The sequence below is a fragment of the Mesoplodon bidens genome, assembly GCF_964165515.1.
Source record: "Mesoplodon bidens genome assembly, chromosome: 20".
Taxonomy (NCBI): Eukaryota; Metazoa; Chordata; class Mammalia; order Artiodactyla; family Ziphiidae; genus Mesoplodon; species Mesoplodon bidens.
Genome location: NC_138181.1, coordinates 7,296,834 through 7,313,683, shown reverse-complemented (window position 1 = coordinate 7,313,683; position 16,850 = coordinate 7,296,834). Strand labels below are relative to the sequence as shown.

At 40.0% G+C, this 16,850-nt stretch overlaps 1 protein-coding gene across 8 annotated transcripts in view; it reads left to right on the top strand.

Annotated features, from left to right (window-relative positions):
* Positions 1 to 16,850, top strand: part of PSD3 (pleckstrin and Sec7 domain containing 3) — a 559,242-nt gene that overhangs the window by 164,420 nt on the left and 377,972 nt on the right. The window contains exon 1 of one of the 8 annotated variants that reach the window (XM_081221107.1): positions 11,074 to 11,777. The exons of the other annotated variants lie outside the window; for them this stretch is intronic. The gene's annotated coding sequence lies outside the window, so the exon portion shown is untranslated. Of the gene's footprint in view, positions 1 to 11,073; positions 11,778 to 16,850 lie in introns of those variants that run through there. 8 annotated transcript variants of the gene reach the window in all.

Below are 16,850 nucleotides of genomic sequence, written 5' to 3'. Positions count from 1 at the left end.
ATTATATTCTTCCTTTGGAATTGTTTTACTTGACAAGGAAGCCCCCAGGAGTCAGTGTAACTTTATGGACTGAGAGGGTGGACTTTGCAGCTTTAGTGCCTGTATTTGAATCCTACCTGTGCCAGTTTTAGCCATGTGAACTCATACAAGTCAGATACTTCTTGTGTTTCAGTAGTTTTATCTGTAAAATGGGTTAATTATGGTAGCTATCCCACAGGGCTGCTGGTAGGAATAGATATGTTAATACAATAAGGCTGCTTAGTGTGGTGCCTGGCACATAGTAAGCATTTTGTAAATATTTTCTATTCTGGCTGTATTATTTATGAGAAATGTATACTCCAAATTAAACTCAGCACATTATCTCACACCTATCAGGTACTCAGTAAATGCATATGGAATGAATAAAAATAATCATCAATTGCTTTGTATTGGCCTTTGCTTTTTATACTGGTTGGAAGATTAAGGTTATAGAAGATGAGATATTTTCAATGTTTGTATTAACCTCCATTACTAAGACTAAGGACCAATATTACATTATGCTCTTCATCTCGTGCTATTTTTCACTTCACATTTCTCATCTACAAAACTATTAGTTTTTACATTTAGTATTTTTATTGAGATTGTGTAGAAAGGTATTGCTTACATCTGAGGTACCATTAGTGATATAAAAGTTTATGTCATCATATTTAAAACTAAATGTTAATGTCTTCGAATTTTTTCATGTCACATTTTCCAAGTAATATCAACTACCCATTAAATAAGAATTTAATTGCAGGAATGGTAATGCAGTCGTCAGTAAAATGACTTTAGTTGGCAGCGTCATTTAGCCGTGAGATGAGGACCGGGAAAGCAGGATTGAGATCCTCCCAAAGCAGTTGTTCAACATTACAGTTTGCGTTTGCCTTTTCTGTTTAAATAACACAAGAATTAAATCCTTTAAAAGGGAGCCCATCCATCTCCTTTCACATGTGTCCTTCTTGCATCAGAGAAAATGCTGCATAATTCTGAGATGACAGCCCCACCTCTGATGTCACCCGGGGTGGTACAGTCCTCTCCGAGGCTTTGCTGGGGTTCCTGCTGCTGCACTGGGAAAATGGTTACATTAAAGCTCACTCCCGTCATCTCCATTATCTCCTTGGAAGTAGTTTTCACAAATATAGAAAGGCCCTACGGTGGTTGTTTTCGGTAAGCTACCAAGGTGGAGAGCGCAGAGGCAGACGGGAGCGTGAGGGCAGGCTGCTGTGCCTTTGTGACACAGGGAGAGGCGGCAGCTCGCTCAGCCGGGCTCCTGGTGCTCAGAGCGCTTCCGTGGACATCACCCTGTGCATTGCAGGGCCACAGGGGCGGCCAGGAAATCTGAAACTCATTTGCTTCCAGTTACTAGAACGGCAGATTTTGAATTAGCCAGCTTCTTTTCTAGCTAACTTTTCTCAAGCGTTAAGCTGATGAACTGGGCATTTTCTATGATCAATGGGTAACTGCTGGAGCTACAGTAATCTCTGTGAGTAACCTCTATTTGTAGGTCTATGCAGGCAAATATATTTTTATATATCTATCTTTTGTAAAATGCTGCTGTAAAATGATCCGTCTGTATTATTGACTGCTTTTGCTTACTAGTCTTGTCTTTTGACCATCCCAGTAGAAGACTGCTGGGGCTGGATGAGGTTTTGCTGAATCCTGACTAGAGAAGCACATACTGCATTTATCCGGGGTGTCCACGCCAGCCGTTCTTTAATTCCCCAGCCACCAGAAAGACACCACCTGCCCTCCGAGTGCTGTTGCCCAGAACCTCCCCTGGCTTTAACGTGGAATGTTTATTTTAGCATCTGACATTGGATTCTTCAAAATTTTTATTTTTAAATAGAAAACAGAATATTATTCTTACCTGTAATTTTATTTCCTTTCATTGTTCTTTGTTGTTGTTCAAACGGCTTTCCTGGGAACACAGAATTCTATCATCCTGTTTCTCCCTGTTTCTGATGTATTATATAGAAAGAAAGAGGAAACCAGCTACCCCTGTAGTTTTAGAAAGCCATCATATTGTGGCACTAGATGGGAATGGGGAGGAGTTTCTCTTAAAGAGCTCAGACTGCTTTCCCCCTGCTCTGCCGGAGTCTCTGGAGGAGAGCGTGGCTAGCCCCAGGCAGCACCACAGCCGCTCTGTGAGCACGGTCCCTGAGGCTGAGGTGGTCTCTGCTGGAGGTTTATTTTTCCTCAGTTTACACATGGGGGTGTGTTTTTCTTACCTGTTGAAAGTGTCACTTTTAGAGTAGTTCCAGATTTATTTCTCTCTCACCAGGGAACTTGACTTCGGTGAAATTTGCATTTTCAGAGATGCTTGAAATTATTGCTCATGTCAATTTGCAGCCTGAATCCTTAGCAAAACTGTGGGCCTCTTATTGAGCATGAAAACTACTGAATGCGAATATGGATCAGCTGAGGCTTGTGACAGGCTGGAGGCTGAGTGGAGCTGTTTTCCACTGTACTTGACATGTCTTGGCACACAGTGGTTTAGGGAAGTCCACAGCTGTAGTGGATCATCACTGCTAAGCACTCCAGACGCTTGGCATTTGTGATTTTTTAAAAAAAGAATTGTATAGTATTTTGAATTTCAACTTGAGTATTAAATTTCTTTAATATTTCAATTTAAAAATATTAAAATATTTAATAAAATATCTTAAATAAGAATTTATATTAATACCACCACATCTGTGTTAACTTTAGCAGAAGAGAGCCTGCTATAAACAAGACTGTGGAGTTCTTTAAAAGCTTAAACTTTTGCTTTTAAAAATAAAGTGAAAACAAAAAAAATCAGTGAAGATCAGAGAAATTTAAAAATTGGGTTTTCAGAGAGTAAAGTGGTGGTGACCAGGGGCTGTCAGGGTGGGGGATATGGGGAGATGCTGGTCAAGGGTACAAACTTACAGTTACAAGATGAATAAGCTCTGGGGCTCCGATGTAAAGCATCGTGGTTATAGTTAATAATATTGTATGATGTACTTTGAAGCTGCTAAGAGAGTAGATCTTAAATGTTTTCACCACAAAAAAGAAGTAATTGTGTGATGTGGCGGAGGTGTTAGCTAAAGCTATAGTGGTGATCATTTTTCAATCTGTAAGTTTATCCAATCAACACGTTGATACTCTGAACCTACACAGTGTTATATATCGATTACATCTCAATAAAGCTGGAAGAAATTAAAACATAAAATTGGGTTTTTAAAAGTGTGGATTCCTAACAGGAAGAAGTAGGAAAAGGATAGAATGGATGAAATCAGAGGAGCAATGATGATCAGAAGCGCTGAGACCGGAAGGAGAAGCATAAAGTGTGGATATAAGAAGAAGCAACTGAGAGTGGATGATAGGTCAAAGTGGAGAATCTTACTGATTGAGAAAAGGAAACCAGCTTTTAAAAACAATGATTTTAAAGATAGGTCTAAATTCAGCTCTTGTGCTTAGAATTTCTACTCCGTGACGAGTGCCAGGTCTCTGCACGCCGGCAGAGACCTGGGTTAAGGTCGCTGGGCTGCTCCTTGGCGCACTTGTCTTACCTTCCGTGTGTTGTGTGCTGCTGCTCCCAGCCCACAGAGCTCCTCTGCAGTTGACTGGAATGGAAAGCTAGTCTCATTTCCCCAGGGACTAGAATTGAAGGAGAAAAATTGGGTTCTGAATCATTAGTATGTGAAATTTAGTTTGTGATGAGCACAGCTGTAACTATTAATCACTTGGCGAAAGTGTCCAATTAATAGAAGTGTCTCTACTCGCGTGCACATGCTAATAGCTTGTGTAGTGGTTGGCAGACCTTTTCCTGGGTTTTGTAGCATATAAATACCTTAAATATCTGTGCTTTTAGAGAGTTATTAGTGACCAGGTAGTAGCCAGCATCCTCAACTACATACTGTAGCCGTCTCCAAAGTGGGACTTTTATTAGAGTGAAGAGTGTGTACCAAAATATAATGAACTTAGATTACTCATTTAGCAAATTATCATTACTCATACTCATTTTGTATCACCTTTATCATACTAAATATATTTTCTATTGCTTAGTAAAAATGGATTATTCTCCTGTTTGTTTCTTTTTTTAAATAAAACTTTTTCTACTGAACTGCAAATCGAAACCATGCATGCATCACTGTGATACTGGAGGGGTTTATTGATTGTTAGACTTAGAAACACTGATCATTGTTATTCACAGTTAAGGGTTATGATTACTTATAGATAAAATGCATTTGAGATTTTTTACTCTGCAAGGCTTACTTTTTATGTTGCTTTGTAAATTGGACCTTTGTCTTCAATGTTTTTTATTTTTATTTATTTATTTATTTATTTATTTATTTATTTATTTATTTATTTATTTATTTATTTTATTAGTTTCTACTTTATAGCAAAGTGAATCAGTCATACATATACATCTGTTCCCCCATCCCTTCCCTCTTGCATCTCCCTCCCTCCCACTCTCCCTATCCCATCCCTCCAGGCGGTCACAATGCACCGAGCTGATCTCCCTGTGCTCTGCGGCTGCTTCCCACTAGCTATGTACCTTACGTTTGATAGTGTATATATGTCCATGCTTCTCTTTCGCTTTGTCACAGCTTACCCTTCCCCCTCTCCACATCCTCAAGTCCATTCTTAAGTAGGTCTGTGTCTTTATTCCTGTTTTACCCCTAGGTTCTTCATGACATTTTTTTTTTCTTAAATTCCATATATATGTGTTAGCATACGGTATTTGTCTTTCTCTTTCTGAGTTACTTCACTCTGTATGACAGACTCTAGGTCTATCCACCTCATTACAAATAGCCCAGTTTCGTTTCTTTTTATGGCTGAGTAATATTCCATTGTATATATGTGCCACATCTTCTTTATCCATTCATCCGATGATGGACACTTAGGTTGTTTCCATCTCCGGGCTATTGTGAATAGAGCTGCAATGAACATTTTGGTACATGTCTCTTTTGGAATTATGGTTTTCTCAGGGTATATGCCTAGTAGTGGGATTGCTGGGTCATATGGTAGTTCTATTTGTAGTTTTTTAAGGAACCTCCATACTGTTCTCCATAGTGGCTGTACCAATTCACATTCCCACCAGCAGTGCAAGAGTGTTCCCTTTTCTCCACACCCTCGCCAGCATTTATTGTTTCTAGATTTCTTGATGATGGCCATTCTGACGGGTGTGAGATGATATCTCATTGTAGTTTTGATTTGCATTTCTCTAATGATTAATGATGTTGAGCATTCTTTCATGTGTTTGTTGGCAGTCTGTATATCTTCTTTGGAGAAATGCCTATTTAAGTCTTCTGCCCATTTTTGGATTGGGTTGTTTATTTTTTTGCTATTGAGCTGCATGAGCTGCTTAAAAATTTTGGAGATTAATCCTTTGTCAGTTGCTTCATTTGCAAATATTTTCTCCCATTCTGAGGGTTGTCTTTTGGTCTTGTTTATGGTTTCCTTTGCTGTGCAAAAGCTTTTAAGTTTCATTAGGTCCCATGTGTTTATTTTTGTCATTATTTCCATTTCTCTAGGAGGTGGGTCAAAAAGGATCTTGCTGTGATTTATGTCATAGAGTGTTCTACCTATGTTTTCCTCTAAGAGTTTGATAGTTCCTGGCCTTACATTTAGGTCTTTAATCCATTTTGAGCTTATTTTTGTGTATGGTGTTAGGGAATGATCTAATCTCATACTTTTACATGTCCCTGTCCAGTTTTTCCAGCACCACTTATTGAAGAGGCTGTCCTTTCTCCACTGTACATTCCTGCCTCCTTTATCAAAGATAAGTTGACCATATGTGCGTGGGTTTATCTCTGGGCTTTCTATCCTGTTCCATTGATCTATCTTTCTGTTTTTGTGCCAGTACCACACTGTCTTGATTACTGTAGCTTTGTAGTATAGACTGAAGTCAGGGAGCCTGATTCCTCCAGCTCCATTTTTCGTTCTCAAGATTGCTTTGGCTATTCGGGGTCTTTTGTTTTTCCAAACAAATTTTGAAATTTTTTGTTCTAGTTCTGTGAAAAATGCCAGTGGTAGTTTGATAGGGATTGCATTGAATCTGTAGATTGCTTTGGGTAGTAGAGTCATTTTCACAATATTGATTCTTCCAATCCAGGAGCATGGTATATCTCTCCATCTATTTGTATCATCTTTAATTTCTTTCATCAGTGTCTTATAATTTTCTGCATACAGGTCTTTTGTCTCCTTAGGTAGGTTTATTCCTAGATATTTTATTCTTTTTGTTGCGATGGTAAATGGGAGTGTTTTCTTGATTTCACTTTCAGATTTTTCATCATTAGTGTACAGGAATGCCAGAAATTTCTGTGCATTAATTTTGTATCCTGCTACTTTACCAAATTCATTGATTAGCTCTAGTAGTTTTCTGGTAGCATCTTTAGGATTCTCTATGTATAGTATCATGTCATCTGCAAACAGTGACAGCTTTACTTCTTCTTTTCCAATTTGGATTCCTTTTATTTCCTTTTCTTCTCTGATTGCTGTGGCTAAAACTTCCAAAACTAGGTTGAATAAGAGTGGTGAGAGTGGCAGCCTTGTCTTGTTCCTGATCTTAGTGGAAATGGTTTCAGTTTTTCACCATTGAGGACAATGTTGGCTGTGGGTTTGTCATATATGGCCTTTATTATGTTGAGGAAAGTTCCCTCTATGCCTACTTTCTGCAGGGTTTTTATCATAAATGGGTGTTGAATTTTGTCGAAAGCTTTCTCTGCATCTATTGAGATGATCATATGGTTTTTCTCCTTCAACTTGTTAATATGGTGTCTCACATTGATTGATTTGCATATATTGAAGAACCCTTGCATTCCTGGAATAAACCCCACTTGATCATGGTGTATGATCCTTTTAATGTGCTGTTGGATTCTGTTTGCTAGTATTTTGTTGAGGATTTTTGCATCTATGTTCATCAGTGATATTGGCCTGTAGTTTTCTTTCTTTGTGACATCCTTGTCTGGTTTTGGTGTCAAGGTGATGGTGGCCTCGTAGAATGAGTTTGGGAGTATTCCTCCCTCTGCTATATTTTGGAAGAGTTTGAGAAGGATGGGTGTTAGCTCTTCTCTAAATGTTTGATAGAATTCGCCTGTGAAGCCATCTGGTCCTGGGCTTTTGTTTGTTGGAAGATTTTTAATCACAGTTTCAATTTCAGTGCTTGTGATTGGTCTGTTCATATTTTCTATTTCTTCCTGATTCAGTCTTGGCAGGTTGTGCATTTCTAAGAATTTGTCCATTTCTTCCAGGTTGTCCATTTTATTGGCATAGAATTGCTTATAGTAATCTCTTATGATCTTTTGTATTTCTGCAGTGTCAGTTGTTACTTCTCCTTTTTCATTTCTAATTCTATTGATTTGAGTCTTCTCCCTTTTTTTCTTGATGAGTCTGGCTAATGGTTTGTCTAGTTCGTTTATCTTCTCAAAGAACCAGCTTTTAGTTTTATTGATCTTTGCTATCGTTTCCTTCATTTCTTTTTCATTTATTTCTGATCTGATCTTTATGATTTCTTTCCTTCTGCTAACTTTGGGGATTTTTTGTTCTTCTTTCACTAATTGCTTTAGGTGCAGGGTCAGGTTGTTTACTGGAGATGTTTCCTGTTTCTTAAGGTGGGATTGTATTGCTATAAACTTGCCTCTTAGAACTGCTTTTGCTGCGTCCCATAGGTTTTGGGTCGTCGTGTTTACATTGTCATTTGTTTCTAGGTATTTTTTTATTTCCTCTTTGATTTCTTCAGTGATCACTTCGTTATTGAGTAGTGTATTGTTTAGCCTCCATGTGTTTGTATTTTTTACAGATCTTTTCCTGTAATTGATGTCTAGTCTCATAGCATTGTGGTCAGAAAAGATACTTGATACAATTTCAATTTTCTTAAATTTACCAAGGCTTGATTTGTGACCCAAGATATGATCTATCCTGGAGAATGTTCCATGAGCACTTGAGAAAAATGTGTATTCTGTTGTTTTTGGATGGAATGTCCTATACATATCAATTAAGTCCATCTTGTTTAATGTATCATTTAAAGCTTGTGTTTCCTTATTTATTTTCATTTTGGAAGATCTGTCCATTGGTGAAAGTGGGGTGTTAAAGTCCCCTACTATGAGTGTGTTACTGTCGATTTCTCCTTTTATGGCTGTTAGTATTTGCCTTATGTATGGAGGTGCTCCTATGTTGGGTGCATAAATATTTACAATTGTTATATATTCTGCTTGGATCGATCCCTTGATCATTATGTAGTGTCCTTCTTTGTCTCTTCTAATAGTCTTTATTTTAAAGTCTATTTTGTCTGATATAAGAATTGCTACTCCAGCTTTCTTTTGATTTCCATTTGCATGGAATATCTTTTTCCATCCCCTTACTTTCAATCTGTATGTGTCTCTAGGTCTGAAGTGGGTCTCTTGTAGACAGCATATATATGGGTCTTGTTTTTGTATCCATTCAGCCAATCTGTCTTTTGGTGGGAGCATTTAGTCCATTTACATTTAAGGTAATTATTGATATGTATGTTCCTATTCCCATTTCCTTAATTGTTTTGGGTTCGTTATTGTAGGTCTTTTCCTTGTGTTGTGTTTCTTGCCTACAGAAGTTCCTTTAGCATTTGTTGTAAAGCTGGTTTGGTGGTGCTGAACTCTCTCAGCTTTTGCTTGTCTGTATAGGTTTTAATTTCTCCATCAAATCTGAATGAGATCCTTGCTGGGTAGAGTAGTCTTGGTTGCAGGTTTTTCTCCTTCATCACTTTACCTATGTCCTGCCACTCCCTTCTGGCTTGTAGAGTTTCTGCTGAGAGATCAGCTGTTAACCTGATGGGGATTCCCTTGTGTGTTATTTGTTGTTTTTCCCTTGCTGCTTTTAATATGATTTCTTTGTGTTTAATTTTTGACAGTTTGATTAATATATGTCTTGGCGTATTTCTCCTTGGATTTATTCTGTATGGGACTCTCTGTGCCTCCTGGACTTGATTAACTATTTCCTTTCCTATATTAGGGAAGTTTTCAACTATAATCTCTTCAAATATTTTCTCAGTCCCTTTCTTTTTCTCTTCTTCTTCTCGAACCCCTATAATTCGAATGTTGGTGCGTTTAATGTTGTCCCAGAGGTCTCTGAGACTGTCCTCTGTTCTTTTCATTCTTTTTTCTTTATTTTGCTCTGCAGCAGTTATTTCCACTATTTTATCTTCCACCTCACTTATCCGTTCTTCTGCCTCAGTTATTCTGCTATTGATCCCATCTAGAGTATTTTTCATTTCATTTATTGTGTTTTTAATCGATGCTTGATTCATCTTTAGTTCTTCTAGGTCCTTGTTAACTGTTTCTTGCGTTTTGTCTATTCTATTTCCAAGATTTTGGATCTTGGAAATAGAATCTTGGATCATGTTTACCATCATTATTCTGAATTCTTTTTCAGGTAGACTGCCTATTTCCTCTTCATTTTTTAGGTCTGGTGGGTTTTTATCTTGCTCCTTCTCCTGCTGTGTGTTTTTCTGTCTTCTCACTTTGCTTATCCTACTGTGTTTGGGGTCTCCTTTTTGCAGGCTGCCGGTTCGTAGTTCCCGTTGTTTTTGGTGTCTGTCCCCAGTGGCTAAGGTTGGTTCAGTGGGTTGTGTAGGCTTCCTGGTGGAGGGGACTAGTGCCTGTGTTCTGGTGGATGAGGCTGGATCTTGTCTTTCTGGTGGGCAGGTCCACGTCTGGTGGTGTGTTTTGGAGTGTCTGTGGACTTTTTATGATTTTAGGCAGCCTCTCTGCTAATGGGTGGCGTTGTGTTCCTGTCTTGCTAGTTGTTTGGCATAGGGTGTCCAGCACTGTAGCTTGCTGGTCGTTGAGTGAAGCTGGGTGCTGGTGTTGAGATGGAGATCTCTGGAAGATTTTCGCCGTTTGATATTATGTGGAGCTGGGAGGTCTCTTGTGGACCAGTGTCCTGAAGTTGGCTTTCCCACCTCAGAGGCACAGCAGTGACTCCTGGCTCCTTAATTTGGGATGATTCATTGTCTATTCATGTATTTCACAGATGCAGGGTACATCTAGTTGATTGTGGAGCTTTAATCCGCTGCTTCTGAGGCTGCTGGGAGAGGTTTCCCTTTCTCTTCTTTGTTCTCACAGCTCCTGGGTCTCAGCTTTGGATTTGGCCCCGCCTCTCCGTGTAGGTCGCCGGAGGGCGTCTGTTCTTTGCTCAGACAGGACAGGGTTAAAGGAGCAGCCGCTTCGGGGACTCTGGCTCACTCAGGCCGGGGGGCAGTGAGGGGCACGGAGTGCGGGTGGAGCCTGCAGCGGCAGAGGCCGGAGTGACGTTGCACCAGCCCGAGGCGCGCCGTGCGTTCTCCCAGGGAAGCCGCCCCTGGATCCCGGGACCCCAGCAGTGGCGGGCTGCACAGGCTCCCGGAAGGGCGGTGTGGACAGTGACCTGCACTCGCACACAGGCCTCCCGGCGGCGGCAGCAGCAGCCCCAGCGTCCCATGCCCGTCTCTGGGCTCCGCGCTTTCAGTCGTGACTCGCGCCCGTCTGTGGAGCCCCTTTAAGCAGCGCTCTTAATCCCCTCTCCTCGCGCACCAGGAAACAAAGAGGGAAGAAAAAGTCTCTTGCCTCTTCGGCAGGTCCAGACTTTTTCCCGGACTCCCTCCTGGCTAGCTGTGGCGCATTAGCCCCTTCAGTCTGTGTTCACGCCGCCAGCCCCAGTCCTCTCTCTGCGCTCTGACCGAAGCCCGAGCCTCAGCTCCCAGCGCCGCCCGTACCGGCGGGCGAGCAGACAAGCCTCTCGGGCTGGTGAGTGCCGCTCGGCACCGAACCTCTGTGCGGGAATCTCTCCACTTTGCCCTACCCAGGTACGTGGGGAGTTTCTTGCCTTTTGGGAGGTCTGAGGTCTTCTGCCAGCGTTCAGTAGGTGTTCTGTAGGAGTTGTTCCACGTGTAGGTGTATTTCTGGTGTATCTGTCCAATGTTTTTTTATTGATTTATGAAATTTCAGACTAAAGGGGACAATCAGGTGCCCTTCTGTCCATGGGATTGAATTCCTTCCTGACAGGTCAGGGGCAGTGTGTCTTTAAGGTTGTTTCTGTAAGTTTTCCAGTGTTGAAATAACTTAAGTATTTATAGTTCTTTTATCACACTAACTGATTATATAAGTTTTAATATGTTTGGTACCTGATATTCATTAGAGCACAGAGCACCAAGGACTGCATTACTGCATTTATGAACAACCTACAAGGGAAGGAGAGAAACCGACTTCTGGTGGCTGGGTTAGCCATGATTTATAAAGGCTTGAAAATGTGCTCCACTGTACTTATAAAAATAGGGCTGTCTTGAGAGTGCCACACGAGAGTGAATTTGCCTGTGCATTTTTATTTTACGAGTGATATATCCAATGACATGAACCTTGAAAGTCTGGGAAAATCTCCCAGTGTTTAAAAACAGAAAAACCTTACCTTTCCCTCAGCTTCTTTCTTTTAAGCTACAATGTAATTTCTTTAAGGCTATGTACAGATGTTAATGTACAGGCATTTACTAATGCTCAGTTTTACATTTGTAGTTTTTTTTTTTTTTTTAGGACTTCATGGTCTTTTGCATAAAGGTAGAGTCATTGACCATTCACCGTGAGAGAAATTCACTGTGAGCCATATACTAAAGACAGGTCCCATCACAGTCGAGGTGGTTCTCTTCTTCTGCTGAAAGGATCCTGGATCAGCTGGATGGCAGTCCCATACCAGAATGCACAAGGCTTTCTCTTGATTGGAAGGAGAGGCTGCATGTTTTCTTTACTTGTTGTTTACTTGATTGAACACTTGGACCTTTCAGTTAGGAGGTAGGAACTCTTAAGATTATCTTTCAGAATAAAAATTAACCATTTAAATGTAGTCAGAACAACTTCTAGATATTGTTGTAGTTCTCTGGAGAAGTACTTCCATGTTTTAAAGTGTATACAGATTACCTGGGGTTCTTTTTAGAAATACAGATTCTGATTAGGAAGGTCTGAGATGGTACTTGAGTCTGCATTTTGAACAGACTCCTGGGTGATACCTACGCTGCTGTCCCTTGCCACAGTTTGAGTAGGAAGGTTCTAGGGCAGTGCTTTCAAGTAGACTTCTCTGTGAGCATTGAACAATGTTCTGTATCTCTGTGGTGCAATATGATAGCCACTAGCAACATATGGTATTGAGCACTGGATTTTCAGTTTTATTTAATTTTAATTAATTTTTAAGTAGTTATATGTGGCTGTGGCTACCATTTAGGGCAACATAGCATTTAGAGAGTAAGATAAACAATTGAGAAATTTATGTTTAATGGTAACAGCCCATGTAGGATCATGGTGAATTCTAGAACTATGGCCAAGATTGTCCCCACTTAACTTTACCACTGCTTAAACTTTGTCTGCAAGAGAAAATATATGCAGATAGAGTTGCTGGATTGCAAGCTCCTTGTTAGGAAGGACGACCCGCCCCCCACTATGTTTCCAGCATTCTATTCAGCCTGTACTTGGGAGTAGGGGGACAGAACTTAGGTGGCATTGACGTGTAGTATTTTGCTTGGGTTTTGGGAGGCTTCTTTCTTGTTTCTCTTTTGAGGTTCTATTAAATGGTATCCTGTTGGTCATAGGACATTCTTCATTCATTCATTGATTCAACAAATATATCCATTTTGCCCGGTACTGTTATTCCAGGCTCTGGGGATATAATGGTAAAGAAATCAGACAAAGTGATTTTCTTTTGGAATTTATATTCTAGTGGCAACAACACAAAATAAGACTTAACAAACAAAGAATCTTTTCCTAAAAATGACTGGGCCTAGTTCCTAGGGAATGTGTGTATGGTTCGTAATTGTGGTTTCATGGACGTGGCCCCCATAGTCTTTTGGGAAACCTATATCCAGTTGCTCAGAATCCCTCATGATAAACTTCTTTACTTCACATTTCTACTGTGAGGCTGTGACCAAGTCTGCAGAAGACTTGCCAAATAGTTCTTTTTCTTCTTCTTCTTCTTTACTTTTTTTCCTTCAGCCATTTTCTTTTAAGGAGTTTGCTACTCAGAGTAGAAAGAAATCCATTTCATTTACTGGGCCTCAAACAGGGTCAGTCTTAGAAGGGCCACGGTTTTTCTGAAGCTCATCTTTTGGAGCAGGCTTGTTTCTCCATGATTTTGAGAATTCTTTTTTGAGGTATAATTGACATACAATATTATATTGGTTTCAGGTGTACAATATAATGATTCATTATTGTATATGTTGTGAAATGATCACCACAGTAAGTCCATCACCATACGTAGTTACAAAAATTTTTTTTCTTGTGATGAGGACTTTTAAGATCTACTCGCTTATCAACTTTCAAATATGCAAGACAATATTACTAACTATGGTCCCCGTGCTGTATATTACATCCCCATGATTATTTTATAGCTGGAAGTGTGTACCTTTTGAACCACTTTACCCGTTTCACCTCCCCCCCTCATCCTTCTGACAACTTCCAGTCTCTCCTCTGTATGTGTGAGCTTGTTTTTGTTTTTGTTAAGATTCCACATGTAAGTGAGACCATTCAGTATGTGTCTTCCTCTGACTTATTTCATTTAGCATAATGTCCTCAAGGTCCAATCATATTGTTGCAAATGGCAAGATTTCATTCTTTTTTACGGCTGAATAATATCCCATTATATATACTATATATAGTACATATGTACCACAGTTTCTTTATCTGTTTATCCATTGATGGGCACTTAGGTTGCTTCCGTATCTTGGCTATTGTAAATAATGCTGCAGTGAACATAGGGGTGCAGATATCTTTTCTAATGAGTGTTTTTGTTTTCTTCAGGTAAATACCCATAAGTGGAATTGCTGTATCATATGGTAGTTCTGTTTTTAATTTTTTGAGGAGCCTCCACACGCTGGAGGTTGCAGTAGTTTACGTTCCATCAACAGTGTACTAGGGTTCTCGTTTCTTCACATCCTTACCAACACTTTTTATTTCTTCTCTTTTTTTTTTTTGTGGTGCGCCGGCCTCTCACTGTTGTGGCCTCTCCCGTTGCGGAGCACAGGCTCCAGACGTGCAGGCTCAGTGGCCATGACTCACGGGCCCAGCCGCTCCGCGGCACGTGGGATCTTCCCGGACCGGGGCACGAACCCGTGTCCCCTACATCGGCAGGCGGACTCTCAACCACTGTGCCACCAGGGAAGCCCTATTTCTTATCATTTTGATAATAACCATCCTAACAGGTATGAGGTGATATCTTATTGTGGTTTTATTTTTTAATTTTTTTGGTTTTTTGAGGTGATCTTTATTCATTTATATCAGGAGTAATAAAAAGCAGAGGTTTTGATTAAGCCAGGGCAAATAAGAATCATTTGTGACAGGAAAACATGGGGAGACTGGGACCACAAGGCTATCTGGAGTTGGTTCAAATCATGATTATTGTGTGCATTTCCCTGAGGATTAGTGATGTTGAGCATCTTTGCATGTAGCTGTTGGCCATTGTATGTCTTCTTTGGACAAATGTCCATTCCGATCTCCTGCTCATTTTTATTTATTTTTTATTTTATTTTTTTTCCTGCTCATTTTTAAATCAGATTTTTTATTTGGTTACTAAGTTATGTGAGTTCTTTATATATTTTCGATATGAACTCCTTATGAGATATGTGATTTGCAAATATTTATTCCCATTCAGTAGGTTACCTTTTCATTTTCTTGATGATTTCCTTTCCTGTGCAGTAGCTTTTTAGTTTGATGTAGAAGAAATTTTTTCTGTTGCATTTCATTTTATTACAGTCCTGTATCTGTGTTCCAGAAATGGATGGCTATTTAATACACAACCCAAAGCACTCCTGAAATTGGTCTTGTTAACTTTAAAAAGTATCCCATTTCTTTCTCAATATATTAAATCAAAAGGAAAAAGTCTTTAAAAAATAATCAGTGGGTTTTGTGCATCACAGGAAAAGCATCTTTACTAAACAAGAGGAAATAATTTGTTAGCAATCTGACCAAATACACGAAGCAGCAGATATGACTCCTGGTAGAAAAGGGAATGTAAATAGATACCCCACCCCCAAAGTATATATATTTCACATGAGTGTGAAAAAGCTCTCTTCTCTCTCTCCGTCCTTTCCCTCCTATACACTCTACACTACATTTTAATTTCTTTAAGGGGGAAAAATAAATGCAGCAAAGCTATAAAAACTCTTATTAATTCAGATTCTACTAGTGTGTGGTTTATATTTAGGTAAGTGCTAAAGTTATTTTTTTAATACTTAGCAAATCCCATTGTCACAGATATGAGACCAGATTTGGGCAGGACTAATTCAGTAAGACTTCTTTTTTTCCTTTGGCTGCGTTGGGTCTTGGTTGCTGCGTGGGGGCTCTCTCTAGTTGCGGTGAGCAGGGGCTACTCTTCTTTGCGGTTGCGTGGGCTTCTCATTGTGGTGGCTTCTCTTGTTGCGGAGCATGGGCTCTAGGCTCGTGGGCTTCAGTAGTTGCAGCACGCGGGCTTAGTTGCTCCGCGGCATGTGGGATCTTCCCGGACCAGGGAGCGAACCCGTGTCCCCTGCGTTGGCAGGCGGATTCTTAACCACGGTGCCACCAGGGAAGTCCCCTAATTCAGTAAGACTTTCTACAGGAGAAATAGCTGTTTCAGTTTTCAGCTGGATTCTTACATTAGTAATAGATGTAGACTGACAGAAGGCAAAGGAAAAGCTTTAACAAGTGAGCCCTAAGAGCCCACAGCAGCCGGCACAGGCTGAGCAAGGCCCTTGGGGCAGCATGGAGAGATATGGGAACATATGTATATGTATAACTGATTCACTTTGTTGTAAAGCAGAAACTAACACAGCATTGTAAAACAATTACACTCCAATAAAGATGTTAAAAAAATAAAAATAAAAACAGACAAAAAAAAAAGAGAGGGCGGGTGGCACGAGGCAGGAGGTGATAATGGGTGTGGGGTCTGAGAGGGAGTAGGCTTTGGCCCCTTGGTTCTGTCCATTTGCCTTTGTCCTGGCTCAGGCACTCACCTCACCTGCGCCTGCGCTGTCGCCTGTGGTTGGTTCTGTTTGTGCTCGTACTTTCTCCGTATACATCCTTCAAATGTGGCCAGTGTGAGCTTTCTCACATGCTAACTAGACTCTTCATGCTCTAGCAATGTTTAGTTTTGAATCCCATGGGTTAAGTACGTAGCAGGTAATTAATAAATGTTTGCTGAATGCATTTTGGAAATGATGGTCATTCAATGGGAAGTATCAATGGCCTTGTTTTAAAAGGGAGCAGAAAAAAGTCTTAACGTAAAAGAGGAATTTGGTCTCTCTTTAAATCACCCTACCCTAAATAGCTCTAATTTTTCAACATAAGGAAGAAATCAGAAATTCCAGATAAGGTCAAGATTAATATTTTATGAAGTTTTATTTGTTGTTAAAGACAGTTCACGTGGTGACAAGAAATGCAAACAGCAAAAATAAACTGCAATGTATTTAACAAAGGGGTGCCTTATTTGAAAGGAAAGATTTGATGTTACGCTGAGTTCTGTGACAACTGCTCTGATCAAGAGCCACATGACATTTAAGGCTATTTCTACCGAGAACCTACAACTAGAAGATTTTTTTTGTTCTTTATTATGCTATTGGAAATGACAGTTTGACAATTCAGATGCCTCTTAGTTTTCCTTAGGAATTTACTCCTGAGAAACAGAAAGACCAGGAATCTAGTTCTGACTTTTAATTCTTCTAAAATACCTTACTGAACATCATTTCATTTACCTCTCAGATCATTTACTTGCCCTGGTTGATGCCACTCCTTATTTAGTTAAACAGTAAATAAAACTGATTAGACTAGTACTTATTGGAACAGTAAACTCAGAGCAGGAGAACTGGTTGGAATAGTAAAGCTACCTGCCACATGGGGTTGCTC